Here is an 18,105-nt window from a genome sequence, read left to right as displayed (position 1 = left end):
TTCTGAGTAGTTCTTATAAGCTCCTCAGGTGCTAAATGCTGCAGGCAATGCTACCACATCAACAGCCTCCCTGCTGCCTCAGTGGAGGCGATGAAAAGACAAGACGCCTTCCTCAGCTACAGCTTAGGGAAGGTAAATTCATAGATACCAGATAAGAACATAAGAGGAAACCTGTGTCAACATATGACTTTGAGGCAGTTAGCAGCCTGTGAGGTGGAAAGGGGTGTAAATGGTCTCATGGAGGTAGGGAGAGGATAAGATTCCTTTTGGCTTCCCAGAGACAGATTTTCCTTTGTCATAGCAAAGGGCCAGCTCAAAATCATTCAGCCTGAAAAGCTGTGCCTATAACATCTGCTTCCAGCAGTAGTTATGGTGGGGAACTGGAAGATGAATAGACTGTGTACTGCCCAGGAAATTGTCTTGTTACCCCAACTTCATGCCCGCTCCACTTTCCTTTATCCTATGGAAAACATCTGTTGTGCTACAAGGCCAGATAAGAGGACAAGGGGGAGGAGAGGAAATAAGGCGGGATGGAAAGAAACACAATGTACCTCTCTCTCAATTTTCCTTTCAAAACTGTGTAGCAGCAAATACACTGAATAGACGCCAAACCTTCACTTGCTGATGCAGGAATGGGTTTAACAAGTTGACCTGTTCACCAGAAAGGGAGTAGAGGAGACTGCCCTTCCAAATTTTCCCCTGTGCTCTGCACTGAGCAGCACGAGCCCAGGCTGCCTCTGCCAGGCACTGCTTTTCCTGCCCCACAGCATCCGGCCTGAACCATGGCCTCTGACTTTCCCCACAACTTCTTGCCAGCCCTACAGCCTCCAGTCTTCCCCGCTCACCCAGCACAAGCCTGAGGGCAGATAGATTTTGGCAGAATGACTGGTCATGTTAGGTGGGGAAAAACGCTGTAGCTGCAAGCCCAGTGTGCTGCACTATCCAGCCATAACAGGGAGAACAAAGCTGCCTTGCCAGGCTGGCGTCACAGGCTCTACCCACAGCTTTTCTCCTTCCTTCATTGCCAGCCCAGTTTTATAAATAGCTGTGGCTCTGCAATAACTAACTTGTACAACTTTTTCTTCCTTCCAGAGGGCTCCCCTCCTCTCCTTTTTCCTGCTGGGGCATGTGGGACTCTGCCAGCTGGTAGCTGCCTCTGGCAACTGCCCATCACTGGTGAGGAAATAACACACAGCAGAGCCAGCTGGAACTGGGGAGAGAACTAAGGAAGATGAAGGTGAACTTGGCTGGGGCTGTGGAGCCAATATAATCCTCATAACAATTGTGCCACACAATCTCCCCTGACTGCCTGTGTTTAAGCGCTTGTCACAGGACCCTCACGAGAGCTCCCCACTCTCTCTGCGGCCTACAGAAGCCATAGCAGATAAGCTCAGAGGAAGGGTGAGTCACCACTGTGCTCTCCTTGTTACGCTGTTTTCTCCTTAGAGCTGGGCTAACAGAAGCATCTGAGCATATGTTCTCTCGTCTATTGTCAGATCGACAAATCAAAACTGTGATTCATGCGAAACCATACATTTTCTGTATTAGACCCCAGCTTAGCTCAGTGCTGTAAAGGCTTGGTGCTGACTGCAGTGAAATGCTGACATCCAACATTCAAACTCTGAGCACTGAAGATGGCAGAGAAGCTTCATATAAAGAACTCTGCCAAGAAAAGAAAAAAAAACCAATCTTTTAAAGTAAAGGAAGAAGACCTAGTTGCTTGTTACTGGAGCTAGATTTAAGACAAAATCATCCTGATCAACAGTGTCTCTTCCATCATTTCTGGAGGTGTTCCCCAGTCTACGTGCATATGAGTGTGTACATGCAGGGGCACAAAGTGACCATAGGCTGCAGTCTTGAGGGCACAGCAGTGCAGGCAGAGCTGGAATCTTTTAGCTGCTGATGCTTCTGTTTCAGCACTGACTCAAACTCAAATGCAGACCCCCCCTTGCTCATCTCCTGCAGCAGCATCTTCAACTCTTCTTCTAGACAGAACCTGCTGCTGTGCTTGTGATACTAAATTAAAATGTATCTTATTGGCCACTAGGAAAACTACATATTCAGATTACCCAGAATGAAACAGATGGACTAAGCATTCCTTTGATTTTGCTTAGCAAAGACAGCTGGAGGATTTACAGTTGGGAACATGAGGATTTTCACTTCCTTTAAACAACAATGGGTGCTTTGTAACCAGCCTGGCTACTAGGGGTATTTTTGGTCAGTGATGACAACCCAGAGAAGCAGCTTAGCACACCAAGAAGGAGGCTCAGGCTGAAGAGACTGTGGCAGCAACTCCCCGAAAAGGGCTGACAGAGCTATGCTCTGCAGCATTCCTCCTCTTCACACAGGAGCAATGCTGGGCTACAGCAAATCTTTTGGCATCAGATAAAACCCAGCTGTCTCATATTGCCTCCTACAAACTTCTGCTTTGAAAAATGGCCACATGTAAATGGCATATTCCCTCAGTCAGAGCTGCCCTCCCGCATCTCGCTAGGGCTGAATTAGATCCAACTAACAGCTTGCTGACTTCAGTAGGTTATCTCTGAGGCTTGGCTGCCTGCTGGCAAGCTCTGAGCACTGACACAGGGAGAGCTCATAAGCCCGTTCCTGAAATAAGCCCTGCAAGCCAAGATGCACAACCTTTCACAGGATCCTTCACATCTCTGGTGAAATCTAGCTGCCCTGCCAGGATGCTCACCAAAATGCAGGCATGGGCAGTGCCTGAGCAGAACAGATGGAGTCATCCAGAGGCCTGACCCTGACACCAGGGCTGGAGGAGGCAGTGTGGCCCAGACTGGCATATCCCCACTGCTGGCTCTCAGCGGCACCTCTTTCAGCCCACAGTGCCTTGACACTAAGGCTGCACCATCATCCTGGGGTAGGGGCATGTTCCTGTTTCTAGATGCCTTTTAAAACCTCAGTTTTACAAACGTACCAAACAAACTGTAAAAAGCCACTAGCTGTTCTAAGCTATTGGGATTCAGAAGGACTCACTTCATCATTTTTATTTTTTTTGTGTCAGGCAGTGCTACCTGTTCACGTGTCACACAGGCTTGGGCTCTTATATAAGTACAGAAAAACAGTAACCTAGTCAGTGACTCCCTATACTTGTCCCCAGCCCAGCAAGATGGAAGGGCTGAGCAAGACAGAAACCTGCCTTGGATAGAGCCAAAGCAACATGTCCCAGCAGCACCCCAAACTGAGGCTTTCACTTCAACCTGCAGAGCTTAAGCTGCTCTTCAGCAAACCTAATGCTGTTGGTCTGGGAGATTGGTCTCCTGACATCAGCTTAGCAATGTGGAAGAGCTAGCAGTCACTCCACAAAGTCTACCATCATCTCAATAGGGAAAATGAGTAAGAGGTATCTCTGTCATATTTGTTTACTCAAGGAATAAAAGTAACATTTAACTTCTGTCATCTTTGTTTGCTGTGTTGGGCCGCTATGGCATAGGAGTCGAGCTTCACTTCACCTTGTGTGGCTTCTGGAAAATGACTGCCATATGAGAGAACAAAAGGAAAAGCTGTACATGATAAGAGGGTCTGGATCTGCAGATTACAGAAAACTGTGCAGCTTGACTCTAATCCTCCAATTTATAGCATACAGAGCAGAATTCAAATCAACAGAAAAATGAGGAGCCCTACAGTGCTGTTAGCAAGGATTCTCATTATCAAATGAGCTAGGTTGTATTTCTGATGATAATTTTCTTCTCAAGAAATAGATCTTCTAAGATACGTGCTGTCCTTAAGAGATCTCTCTTCCTTGCAGTGGTCTGGGACAGCAGTTTCCTACTCCCACTGTTATTTGTCCAGAGAGTGATGTGGAGCTACAGAGATCCTAGATTTTTACATCTCTCTGATCCAATGTCAGATGGAATTAGTTAACCAATAAAGAAGAGCTGTCTAATAAAAGATGGAATCTCTCCTTTCACTCATTACCAGTGTAAACAATGATTCCCTTCAGGAATGTCAGAGCTCTATTAATGATGAGCAAGTCAAGCCATATCACCTCATACCATAAAGTTGAAGTGATACTAACTCTGAAAATGGGCCTGGAAAAGATCCTCAAGAGAGCACCTACACCACCCCACTGCCTTAAGGCAATTAGGTCAGACTAAGTTAAACTGCTCCCAAGATGTGTTTGTCTAACCTGTTCTTAAAAGCCTCCTGTGACAGAATGCCACAGCCTACATAGATGCGAAGATAAGAAACTTTTTACTAAAGCTTAAACTAAGTCTCCTTTGCAGTGATTTCATCCCATTAATTTTTGATTTAGCTACAGCAGGCTTGAAAAATTTATTCTTTTTCTTTGCAGAAATCTCTGATCTTTGCAAAAGCCTCTACTCTAGAACTGATCTTTCAGCTTTTATCAACATTTCTTCAGCTGAGTGGGTTTCTCTGTTCCCCTGGCTTACCTTCGGATTACTTCCAGGTGGTTTCCATCTCTATTTGAGTGCAGTGCTGGAAACAGGGCAGTCCTCCAGGTGCAACCTCCCAGCACAAGAGAGTGGAAACGCTATTTCAGAATTCCTATGTGTGACAGGCCTACTTATTGATTCTAATAAAAAGTTTTGCATTCCTTGCAGTAGCAAGACCATTTTGACTCACATTCAAGTCTCATCCCAGACTGCTCTGTTCATTCCCACTTTAATTTCATGTATAACACTCCTTACCAAGTTGCATCCTGTTTGTGAAACAATTATGTGTCATGAAATGAGGAATCACAATTCTTTATCCACACAGTGAACAGATCTGCATCTCTCTGGTCTTAAAAGGACATGCGTAATTTAAGACATAAATTACCAGCTTTGGGGCAGGGGGAGATCAGTAAAACTGTTTCATTTTTGTAGTGATGCTAACAAGATCTTCAGGGCTTTGCAGTCCTTTAGCATTTAAGAAAAACACTGCTTTACAGCTGAGAGTCGCAGCCTGTTGGGATCATCGCTCAAAAGAAACTCCTTCTGTTCTTTTAGATGACCCTACAAAGTCAAGCACATTCAGATCATTCAGAGCAAGCAGGATTAAAACCGCCTGAGCAAGATGTGAGCATTTAAGAACTACGGCACAAAATTTCAGACCTATTATGTTGTTCTTCATGCTCTCTAAGTTCTTCTCCCAGCACTCCACAGTCAAAAGAGAGACATTTCCTTCAGAAAGCTTCTAGGCAAGGATCACAGGCAGTGCAGCCCATAGGTTTCATCTAACATCGCTGAATATCTTCAGCCAATGGAAAAGCCAGCCTTGAACTGGATCTGACTGGGACACCTGTGGCAAGAGCAGACTCAAATCTGTAGCCACTTGGTTACACGGAACTGTGCTGTAGAACACCAAATCCCCTAATCACTGCAAGCACCATAGCTGGGTTCGTGTTTAAATGCATTAACTACTGAAACAAAATCACTGCTTGTAGGACAAATAAATCTCTGCCTTTTCAGTGCTATTAGGAATGCTATAAAGCCTGCAACGTATGTTGCTGTGTGAGAACTTCAAGCAAGAGCCCCTCTGAAGAGTGGGTGAAGTGGCCACAAACAGGCATGCAGCATCCATCTGATTGTATGGTGTCTTGCATGTGCCCAGAGATTAAATAGCACCAACATTCACCACTCTTAATGGGACAAGTGAGACAAAGGCACCTTAAAAATATCAGGTATCTGTGGAAAGCCCGAGGGAATTTAGCCTGAAAATGTGGTCCAGATCCAGATAAATGCTGGCATCTCCCTGTGGTGTTTAAGGAAATAATGCTGATTAAAGCAGTTGAGGATTTGGCTTGGGACTACATTGCTGAAAAGCAGCTCAGAGGAGAAGAAATGTTGTGCAGATCAGTAGAAGCTGGACTTCTAGACCCGTTCCCCACATTACCTGGTCCTGTTACAGAGCAGCACTGAGCCTCATTTCTGCAAGCACTGAACTAACCCCATCTCACACTGCTGCTTATGGAAGAATTTAGCAAGTAATGTTTCAAGCACACTTCTGAAGGGACTCTCTGAGCACAAAGTATTGTTGCTGCTGCTGTTAAAAACAAGAACACAATCTGCCGCTGAATAATTCATTTGATGCGAGAAAAGCCAGTGAGTTGTTGAACAAAAAGGCTGTACAATGAGACATAATTGCAAAGTGCTTATGGGGAGCAGGATGCAGCTGGAGCACTCAGGTTGGCTGGCAGCAGCGTGCTGCAGCCAAGAATGAATGCATGCTGGGGTGCCTACCTCATGTTCTGATCTGTTGTAGCATTTTGCCTTTAGCCTCCGAGATCTCAAAGCTCAAACAGACTGGTTACAAACTACAACACACTTGTAGGTTTCCAGTTCTGTTTTACATATGAATGAAGTTAAAGTCCAAAACCTACTGCCCACAGTGGCAGAGTGAATCACAGCATGGAGACAAAACCTCCAGTCCAGGCTCTCTGGTTTCTGCTCTAGGAACCAGCAACCTTTTGGCTTACCCTCCTTCCTCACTGCTTGCAGGACATTGTTACACACTGAGCTCCTTCACTTTCCTTCTCCATGTCTTACAACCACAAGCTTGGAGGCATCAGCTCAGGTAAAAAGGGGGGATTCAGCATCCCCAGCCTTTTGGGTACCTTGTAAAGTACCCAAAGTACCTTTGGCCTTTCTTGTAAGCCTCCTCCTTCATTACATCGCACAAAAAGTCTCCCTCTGCTCTGGCTAGGGAAGAAAACCAATTCAAATACCTAATGCTATGTACTTTCTTCATGCATCATCAGTCACTAGCTTGAAAATGGATAGAAGGCCTCAAAAACTGCTGCATGTCTGTACAGTCATGTATGGATACAGAGATGTGACGCCCCGATTCTCATGTGAGGATCATGATAATTATTAGTGTACCACCAGGAAACAGAAATCAAAACAAAACTTAAAACAAGCTGAGACTCATTTTTAACTTACTAGTCACCTCAAAATAACTGGAAGACAGAGTTTCCAAATATCACTGATAGATTCAAGCCTGACTCAGGGGATGGAAATACAGAAGTCCTTCCTGCATCCCTGTGAATTCTGACCAATGAGCCTGGAAGGTATGAATGGCTCAGAGCCAGAAAGAGAAAATGGAACACGAGAAGAGGCTCCATCATGCATTTTCTTTATAATAGCCAAAATATCCCTCTGTTCTTTCTCATATATCATGGAGAGAGCACAACTGGAGTGTGAAAAACCATTTAATGGATTTAGTAATAGTATTGATCTTCTGTCATTTAAAAAGGGGCCAGGAGCTTAATCAGATCTGCAGTAGCGTCTCATTATTTACTTTGCCAAAGGAAAGGATTAGATATCAGAGAAAGAAAAGGCCTTCAGCAGGCAAGGTTTGCTCTGCAGGATGAAAATCCATCCATTTACTCTTACCCATGTACGCCTTTAAAAGGGAAAGATTCCAAACAACTCTCCATGAGATTCTGCCTGGAGGAGCTAATGCAGCAGCAATAAACAGAGGCAGACTCAGCAATGCAGCAAACCTGTTCTTAGCTTTTCAGCATCCTGATTTAGCTCTGTAATCTGGTCACCTAAGCTTGAACACTAGAAATTTTATTGCAGATAATAGTCAGAGGCTGACTGAACAAGTCTTCGCTGTCCGAGTTGCCTAAGAACCCAAGTGATGTGTAATTGCAAGCTGAACACATCTGACTAGCAAAAAGCACTGAGAAAGAATAAACAAGGACCCCCCTGATGGCAGTTTAACAGCCACACCTGAGACAACAGAAAACATGCTCATCACCCCTAGTGCCTTTTCAAGAAATGCTGAGATAATTTCATCTCCATAATTCCCTGCGCTGTCTTTGGGAAGCACAGAGGACATGGTTGCTCTGTACCTGTGCTATGGCACTTCCAAGGCTGTGCTGTTCTGGGGCACAGGGGAGGCCGTACAAGTTGGCTCCACCAGGAGCAAGGAAAGCATTGTAGGCTGAGCACAGCGACTCTGCAGTTAGAATGGTTTAATTAACATCTCAGAAATTCTGAGTATGTCCTGGGGTAGTCGTGCACATCCGTAGGCTTGATAAATAATCTGTTCTGGTTTGACTTGTGGGAGATACTTTCAACAGCTAATCCAACTCCATGCAAACACTGAACTCTAAACCTCTGCACCAGTGTCTACTGCTGAATCCCAAGCAACAACCAAGGCAATCCAGGAACCTCTGGATTTTCAGTTACGGGAAAGGTTTCTCATTGGTTTTCTTCCATTTACTTCTTTTTGGAGACTTCTTACTTAAAATTGCTCACTGTATAATGCAAGAAGCTGGCAGACAGCTCGCTGTCTTGTACTTTGATCTATCTTGATCAGCTCTGCCACTGATCTTATCATCCTGACCCAGATGATAAGAGGATTTTGCCATTGCCCAGGCACATCTGCAGAGGTGATGAGATGGTATGTCACCCTGGCCTGGAGATTTGGGATATCCTTGATAAGTGAGGAAAAGAAGATGGACAACAGGAGTGCAAACTCTCACTCCCTGTACAAGTGGTGGATTTCACCGAACTGTCAATGAATGATGACACATTTAGCAGAAAAGGAATGCTATTTTTGCTGTTCCCATTAAGAAGGTGACAGCATTGGAAAGGTGCTATTTATTATTTACCTTTGCTGTAGTATGATACACAGAATCATAAAAGTTGAGTTGGAAAGGACCCTTAAAGGCCATCTAGCCCAACTCCCCTGTAGTGAACAAGGACACCCACAGTGAGATGAGGGTGCTCAGAGCCCCATCCAGTCTGATCACGAATGTCACCAGGGACAGGGCATCCACCACCTCTCTGGGCATCCTATGCCAGTGCCTCATCAACCTTAATTCTTACACTCTCTGGCTTGTACTGATAGCAGGGATTGTCACAAACCAGGTTCAAGACCTTGCACTTGGCTTTGTTCAACCTCATAGTGTTCTCCTGGGCCCACTGCTCGAGCCTGTCTAGGTTTCTTTGGATGCCAAACCATCCATCACACAGGTCAACTGCACCCCACAGCTTGGTGTCATCTGCAAACATACTGAGGATGCACTCAATCCCACTGTCAACATAACTGATGAAGATGTTAAGGAGCATCGGATCCAATACTGACCCCCTGAAGGGACACCACTTGTCACCAATCTCCATGTTACATAACTTCAGTCTGACATTAGAGTCCAGCACATCAGATTCTAAGAAGCCTGCACTTCTGAAAGTGTGATGTAGGTCCAGAAAGCTCAGAGACAGGAGGGATCCAGCTGCTGCAAATACATTTTCTGACTGCAGAAGTCCCAAGTGAAGAGCAGTTTTATCTTATACTTGGCCACCTATTTTGTCCAATAAATGAATGTCTACCGAAAGACTGTCTCGTCTTCTGTTACAGTTGAGTTTGTCTGATCACGCTGCAGCTATGCTTGCCAAAAGACACAGCACACAGCTACAAGGACACAAAGCATGACAGCTTCCTCCCCAGAGCACCCTGCACTAACACAGAAGTGCTTTTGTCCCTCTTGCACATTTTGCCCTCGGTGCCACAGCCCTTCTTAAATGCTCTGCCTGAAGTTTCCTACCAGGCTTGTAACTTCCTCCCCAGCTGCTTCCAGCATTCACTCTGAACCCTACTGACTTTGGGGTTGGAACTGAACAATCTTTAAAGCCCCTGCAACCTAAGCCATTCTATGATGACTTCACAGAGCTGGTGACTCCATCTTCATTGGTACAGCCTCTGCACTTAGCTGCAGGAAGGCCCACCATTTTATGAAGGTAAACTCCCAAAGCACGATCCAGAAAGCTGTTCAATGCTTTGTTTCTCTCAATTATTTATTTATTTCCGTTTAGCATCACACTTAATGTAAATGAAGTCCTGCAGCCTAAAAATAGACATTCCCTAGAGGTGTAGAAAAAACAGCAAAAGTAAACTGCCTTTTTGGAACTATATTCTATAATAAGCAAGTGCTACTAAGAGTGCTAACACTATTCAGAATGAGGTATTTTGTTTTGCTTTTAATTCATGATGTTTTGATGTGTGATGTGAGAGGCATGCTACAGTGCCTCTGGGCTGCTCCTGCAGCACTCACTGGCTGCACATCCCTCCTGGAAGCTGCAGTGAACAGTGCATGTCCCAGAGCAGTGGCTCTGTACTTGGCCAATTCTCACCTACTCCCACCCTGCCCTCACTCTTACTCCAGGCAGTAATGCTTAAGTGCTGATCCTTGTGCATTTTGCTGTTTTTTGGTATAAGCCTGAGGTTGTTTACTGGAGCAAGGCCCAGAATCTCATGTCTCATCAGAGAAATCTTTACTGAATGCATACAGGGAAGAGAAAGCAAGGACAGAGCGAGAGGAGGGCATGCTGCAGAAAACAGGGAATCTCTTCCTTCCCTTGCCATTCAAAATGAGTTGCTTCTCCTCTATCCTTTAGTTGTGCCACGCTCTTTACTTGCCTCTCCCTTTCCACAGCTACAGCTACCAAAGAGGACATTACCCAGCACAACAACCACCCATCCAGGTGAGGTGAAAAATTATTTTATTTTCCCTGCCCCCTGCTGAAGTTAGAGCACCAAAGATCAGCTTCCAGGCTAAGGGCAGCTCCAGGGTACTCCCTGCACAGACAAACGTGCTGTCTCTTCCCTGGACTCCTGTCCCCTTGCCCATGCTCCAACAGCAGCAGACATTAATTTACAGCTACAGCCCAAGGCTTCAGTCCTCTCTCATCACTCACCTCCTCTAGCTTCTGCGTTGGGCCTTAAGGGTTGTTAAGCTATAGAGCAGAATGGGATTTTCTTCCTCAGGTTATGCTCCTTTCTCCACAAAATAGTATTTTGCTCTTTTTGCTGTTGTATCAGTATTATTTGTTAATCCACAGACAACTCTACTTCCAGGCTCAAATTCTTTTCAACCACCATTTCCCTGCTTCCTTTAAATCAATACAGCTTTATTTAGGATGGCATATTTCACAGAAACTGCACCCACAAATACCTGTGAATAACTGTAGACCATACCCTGTATCTGGGACAAACTTCTGCAAGAGGTAAATATAGTACAGAGTGAAAACAGCCACACTGTATTTGTGTCACCAAACCTCACCTTATCGATTCCTTATCTTTTCTGCAGCTCACAGATTTCATATCAGTATTTTTCTCACCCTTCAAATGCTGGCGTTACCCAGCTGTGAACTTTATGCAGCTCTGATTACAGCCACATAAAATGATGAAGAATAAATGAAGATGAAGATGCCTCTGCTTTATTAGCTGAAGTCCATGCAAGTCACAACAAAATGTTTAACCAAACTTCTGAGTAGAACACAACATTTTCTTAGGAAACTATTATAAAAAAAAAAAGTAGCCTCAACTTCTCTACATCATTTTTCTTCTTAATGGGCCACTAAAAGACCGATTCTTATGCTATGTTACTCAGTACCTAGCTGTAGCATTCATCACTTCCCTGGTAGCACTGCTCTTACTGGAGCATCATATGCTTCCTTATAAAACTCTAGAGATACCCAGCCATTTTGTTTTAATGACATTATACTTACTAACATCTCTAATAGTGCAAGAGAGCAGGCTAATACTGTGATACTGTAAAGCAGAAGAACACTTGAGGAAGATCTATGAAGAGAGCTGCAGTCAGAGAAGAGAATTAAGAGGCAGTGCTCCAACACTCTACTTTCTGTCTTGTTTAGAGCTTGCACCTTCAGAAACATTTTTAAACTCCTACTGCCTTGGCTTCTGAATTACAGGATGACCTGTGGAAGAGGCTCACATGGAAAAACTAAATTGTGTTTGCAAAGATCCTGGACATAAGGTGCTTTCATCAGGACTGTCTCTGTTTAACTGTATGAGTGCAGCTCCCTTCCTCAAAGAACCAAAGTTTCAGTGACCTGTGCTTATCTTCCTCTCCCCTTGAATCTAGGCAAAAATAGTGGCTTTGAGGTGTTATAGCCATCTCAGAGATGCACGATGGTAGCCAAAATGCAATGCATAGCTCACAAAGGGAATTTAGCCAACAAATAGCTGACAGAAATCAGAAAAGACAGAATAATCTGGAGAGCTGAAGTGGACAATTTAGAGTGGTGGGGCTTGGATCAGACAAGCTCAGTGCAGGCCTTCACCCATGCCGAAGCCAGGACTGACAAAAGGCTGAGCCATGACAGAGAGGAACAGGAGAAAGTCAGGAAAAAAACCCAAACATTACAGAATCAAGATCTTAACAGCTGAAAGAGTAAAGCCTGGTTATCATAAGCTCACCTGAGTTACTATCAGCACCCAGTTAACCAGTCTGTGAATAGCTTCTACAAATACCAAAAGCCAGCTCTGCTAGAAACTGATAAGGTCTACGCCAGTCAGCATCTCATCCACCAGAAAATAAAAGAAGAGGCAGCACTACGCAGGGTGCCAAACTGAATGACAGCAAATGACACCCTGCAAATGCAGCTAGGAAAGCACAGACGTGGTAGGGTGGGAACACACAGGAAGGAGGAAGAAAGGGAGGACATACAGGGCACATGAGAGCTCACTGCTCCTGGAGCTAGTGATGGGATGCAGGGCTTCATAGTGCACAGTCACAAGGCTAGGATGGGACTGCTCCCTCCTGACCCATGCATAATGCTTCTCTGGCTGCAAGAATGGGAAGAACCAACCTAACGCTCAGGGGCACTGGCAAAACTGGCAGTTAGCAGCTCTTTGCAGGCAGTAGCTGCGTGCTGGCAAGTTGCTGAATGCCTGCTGTAAAAACCCAAGTCCTCAGTGAAATGCAGTTCCCACACAAGTTGCCAGCCTGATGATGAGAGGGAAGCAAGGCGTGGAGCTCCGCCACGGAGGGGGACATGCTCCTTCCCTGATCACCTACCATGGTGACATAGGCCAGAGATGAGCCAATTCCTTCTAAGGATCTTTTATAACATCCACCTCTAGCATTATGCAGGCTGCAGAACCCAGATGGGAGCTCTGGATATTCTCCTTCCAATATACAGAAGCCCTTTTATCTCTCAGCTGCCAAAAGAGGCATGAGGATGCTGACAGGCAAATGATCAGCTAGTCTTTAACAGTGACAGCCATCAAGATACAGCCATAGGTAAGCCTCACTCCTGCTTCCTGCCCATAAGCTGCTGTGACCATCACATCAGAGTGTGAGTGGCTCCCCTGCTGAGAAACATCCCCCTTAGTGCCATGTAGCCCCAAACTGCCCAGATCTGCTGCAATCCCTGCCTGCCATCCCCAGTGAGTGACAAGGATGTCAGACACCCATGCTGCTTATCCCCCACTAGTACCGGTCCTCCTGCTTCCTTCATCTGCACCGTGCTAGCACCGAGGGAGCCACAACAGAAGCTGCTTCTTAGCATTGCTAATAATCATGCAAGAAAGTCTTAATCTATTTCTAAATGAAGGCTGAGTGCTCCAAAAGATGAAGGCTAGGACGAGAATATAACCAAAAAAAAAAGCGGGGACAAAAATCACATTTTTGGGGTCTTCTGCGACAAGCTCCGGGGAGGTTATGCAATGTGGTATTCACATCCACTTCTCGTGGATGACCAGAGGTAAGGCACAGCCCTGGAGATAATGTGTCAGCTGTGGGACAGATGCCTTCAGTCCTGCCCAGGCAGTGTGCTTCAGGAGCAAGAAGCCTACCAGTATAAAGAGCAAGCAGTGTGCTGTACCTAAAACTCTACCATCACACCTTCCAGTAAGGGGACATGACTGCATTATCCTCACGTGTCTTTAGATAAGGAGCAGGAGGCTTGTGCTTTGGTTTCTGTGTTTGTTTTGTTTGTTTGTTTTTTGCAGGGAGGCAAACAGAAGGCCATGGGACTTACCTAGTTCAACAGGGGTAAGCAGTTGTGTGCCAGGGCTGGGAACAGAGCTGTGCACTAAACCCTTTGTAATGCCCAACAAGACTAACAATTTCCCTTGCATGGGGTGGCAGCTTCTGCGTGACTGACTAGGATATGTGCTGAAACCAAATCTGTACAGCACACGTACAGCTTGGTGCCTAAGCACAGTGGCTGGTTATCAAGTGGCCTGAAGCAAATTAAAGCTATGGACCTGTCTGAGCAAGGCTTCTTTTCCATGCTGTCTAATGTATGTGTAATAAAATAAATAACACTTATTATTTATTTTTGGCCTGTCACTGACAGAGCACAGCACTTAAATGTGGATGTGGTAAATTTTCTTCAGCTTTAAAGTGACAAAATGAAGCAGTCATTGCAGCAAATTTTGTCCTTCAAGTCCTTAGGACACAGTCCATCACAGCCTGAGTCACCCAGCATCACCGCAGCACACACCTGCTGCCTATACCCGGGGTTGTCTTTTTATGGAAAATCCATCTCCTTAACAGCCTGGCACAGCACAACATGATTAACAATATTTCTGCACCGGTAGGAATGTCCCCTACAGTTTGAAGATGGAAACAGTTTCTTCCTGGGAACCCACTGTACAGCTGCCAGAGGCTACCAAGCTGAGCCTTGGTGTTATTTTAAGCCCTGTTCCCAGATGTAACAGCATTATATTAACCAAAAGCCTTCCTTCTAGAAAGGAAGAAAACTGCAGGCAGGATGGTGACTTTCAGAGAGATTTAGTGTCACTGGCGTGAAATTAATCCAGGCTTTATCACAACCGATGAATCCCATACACCTTTTATATTCAAATCAATGTATTTTGCCTATCCTCTTTGCTAAAAAACAACACTTAATGCACATACCTCCAACAGCAGCATGATGTCGAGATGCAGATGAATCCCTTGTTCATTCCTTGCACAGGACAAATCAGTGGCACCATCACCAAGCCGTACTGAAAGCCAAAAGCAGGGATACACCTGTGATCATGCACAGAAATGATCTGTAAGAAATACCAGGTGTCAGACTGACACAGGGAAGGAAACCAAGTGGAACCTGTAGACTTGATTCACCTGTGGCCAGGCAGCCAGTCCTTTGCACAGACCCAAATGCCAGCCCCAGAATTATTTCTCAGCTCACTGCCTTCCTGATGAGAACTCAGGTCCAGGCAGAGTGCTCCAGCTACACAGAGGGAGCTGAGTAAAGGAAAAGCTGCTCTAACACTCATATTGGTAAGAGACACAACACATACTATTGGTGCCCAGAGGCTTTCATGGTAGCTTCTGTCTCACCTCCATCTGGTCCTGAAACTCTTCTTGTACTTGTTACAAGGCACTTATGTCTTGAAGATAGCAGATATAAACTCAGGAAGGTCATGCATAAGTAGCAAATTTTTACACCAAATTCCTAGGTTTTCCAGACACTGCTTTCAATTTTAAGCTAGCCTTTAAAAAAAAAAAAAAAAAAAGAAAGAAAAGAAAAAATATCAATTCCATATTTAATTGTAAGGGAAAGAGTCTGTGATCAAGCAGCAGGCAACAGATGTTGTGATGGCTGTTGAGGAATGCTGAAAACTAAGTTGCTCTGAGGACACTTCAGAGTTAAGAATGGACAACAGCGATTCCTCATCCATATCTCCAGACAGAAGAATGATGGATATTGCTTGAAACTGCACTGTTTAAAGATATGTGCATAAATGAAGGAGAAAATTGGCTGTCCCATCTTGCATGCAATTTGTGAAAGGAAAACTACTTCAGGCTGAACCAGAACAGCGGTCTGCAAGAACAGCTTAGTCCTAATATCAGGGCTGCATGCGGGTGAGAAATTAGTTGGCAAACATCATTATGACCAGCTGCTCCAGAGAAAGCATTCTGATTCACAGAAAACAAACTTGGAACATAAAGATGGAAAACTGCATTGAAGAGAAGAAAGCCAGACATTAACAGTTTGGGGTCTTGTCTGTCTGTAGTGGAATGCTGTGTGCAGGAGTGGCTTCTTTCTCCATACACAGCAAAAGCTGAGGTTCTGAACCCCCAAGCAGCCATGAGAGCTCCTGGGTCCTGGTCCTCCTAATACTCTTCATTGGCTCTAGTTGCATTATATTATAGCAATAGACTACAGAACTAGACCAACAAACCAAGACAATTACGAGTTACAGTGAAGTAGGCTTTGCCTATAGATAATAGCACAATCATAGTTCCACTCTACTTTATGCAAGAGCAATATCAGTTGATCCAAACTCTTTGCACTACACTGGAATTTGTTGTTAAATTAATTAATTATATTAAATTAATTTAACAATGAAGCCTTAATGCTAAGTCACTAAACATTTAATAAGGTTTCTCACCTAGTAGTAAGAGCCACAAGTCCAAGCATGAGGACAAGTCTTGTAAAGACAGTGATGTTTGTTACTGTCATGCTCACTCAACATCTTTTCTAAAGCTCCTTAAGTTTGATACCAACCTAGCTGCAAACTTTTCATGGTAAAAATTAATTAGGTTCTTGGTCAGCCTAACTTTAGTGGGACAGCTTCTCTCCTATGTAACAATGGCCAAGCATGTCAAAATGTAATTAAAAACATCAGAACAATGCTATATATATATATATATATAATATATGCTATATATAAAATATATGATATGCAGCTACATCACATAGGAAAGATTAGGCTCATTCCCATTCATCTGCTTGGTCTTGGAAATGGTCCTAGTATCAAGGTATGTGGTGAGCTCTGAAAGCACCACTTCTATGTACTATTCCAGTACCTGTCATCAAGTATCATGATAATGTAATATGTGTTTATTTCTTCCCTTGCACATACATAGCTAAAGGTCAAAAGATTTATTCTAGAATTTCTATTACCAACCCTTACCTACGCATCAAGAAAATAAAAACTAATGTTACTCATCCCAAAACACGCATTGATGTTTATTTTGTGCCCACACAGATCCTGGCAGCTTTCATTTAGGATCCTCTTTTTCTGACAGTAGTCAGATACCTCTGCTTAAGAAAATTCTAGGTTTAAGTTCTCATGCAGCGCTCTGTGTTGCTGTCATCTCCTCCAGGAGCTGTATTCACAAGAAGCTTATCTGCCATAATGCACCCAGATTTTTGTTCCTGATGAGGTCAGCCTGAATGTTATGGTAACCTCACAGTTGTGATGGGTGAACAAATCCAGCCAGAGCACTAGATTCTTTTATGATAGAACCTTATTATACAAAGTGTCACAGAAGGCAGAAATTGTTTAAGTCTGAGCCAATCAAAATTTGGGGGAAAGGTGACTAGAGAAAAGTCATTTCTCAAAGGAAACCACGAAACTTGTAGTACACAGTTCTTCTTTAAAAAGACAAAATTGTAAGGGCTACCCTGAAAAGTAATGCCTCCTATTGTAATATGTTGGCCCATGATGTCAGAGGCATGGCAAGTGGTACGACAGTAAAGGCTGAACCTTCCCACCAAGATTCCATCACATTTTGCTGCTGTGCTGTGATGGCACCAGAGGGGAAAGTCTGATAAAACGGCATCTGATATAGAAGGGCATATGGATATAGAAGGGCATATGAAACAAAGGTGTGTCAGCAAATTCCTCCCAGCAGAAGAAACTGCACCCACTAGCAGTGGATGTGAGCACAGTAAGGTGGTGCATTTAAGTAGTGGTGGCAATGGTCATCTCCAATGGTACAGATTTATTTATTTTTTAATATGAATGAGGCATGCAGGCTCTTGTCCATTGCTAGCAAAAATGCATTGCTGGTGACCATGCTGAAACACATTGTTTTGCAGCTGAGAATTTGCTCTACCCAATAGTGCTGTTATGCTCTTTGTATCTGTTGTAGTTTCCATGGAATAAATAGGAGGCATTACTTTTGGAGTGACCTACATAAATAATGATGTCAGACAACAGCGAAGTCATAAGCCAGGACTCACATACACAGGAAACAAAACCATGTCATCTTTCAATCTGGCAGTACATGAAAGAGAGTTTGAAAACCGATTCAAAGCAATAGTATCTTAATAAGGTGGCAAGGACAAAGGCAGAGCAGCAGAAGTGAATCTAAACCATCTGCTAAATGTCATCATGCGCAAAATGTGATACTGCATTTGCCACAGATCTAGGCATTCAGATTCATCATCTGGCTGGGATGCTAAATAAAGAGCACAAAAATCTTAAGCTAACAGAACAGAAATATTAACCTTAATGAAAGCAATTAAATTTCCTGTTCAGAGTTAGACATTAGCACAGATACTGTATGCCAAGACTGATACTGTGCGGATTTAGCACTGATTTCAGAACTATGGAGAGTCCAGGTCTGGGATGGTTATCAGAACC

General features: G+C 44.1%; 1 long non-coding RNA gene across 1 annotated transcript in view; it reads right to left on the bottom strand.

The window, feature by feature from the left end:
• LOC107314884 (uncharacterized) overlaps positions 1-18,105 on the bottom strand; it is a 43,375-nt gene that overhangs the window by 19,224 nt on the left and 6,046 nt on the right. The window contains exons 2-3 of the long non-coding RNA XR_014946620.1: positions 15,068-15,220; positions 14,642-14,730 (exon numbers count right to left, since the gene is read on the bottom strand). This is a non-coding gene — a long non-coding RNA (uncharacterized LOC107314884). The remainder of the gene's footprint in view (positions 1-14,641; positions 14,731-15,067; positions 15,221-18,105) is intronic.

This window comes from Coturnix japonica, chromosome 5 (genome assembly GCF_054131305.1).
Source record: "Coturnix japonica strain WE chromosome 5, WE-NBRP24, whole genome shotgun sequence".
Classification (NCBI taxonomy): domain Eukaryota; kingdom Metazoa; phylum Chordata; class Aves; order Galliformes; family Phasianidae; genus Coturnix; species Coturnix japonica.
Note: the sequence above shows the minus strand (reverse complement) of the source record. Positions and strands in the feature narration are given on the sequence as shown.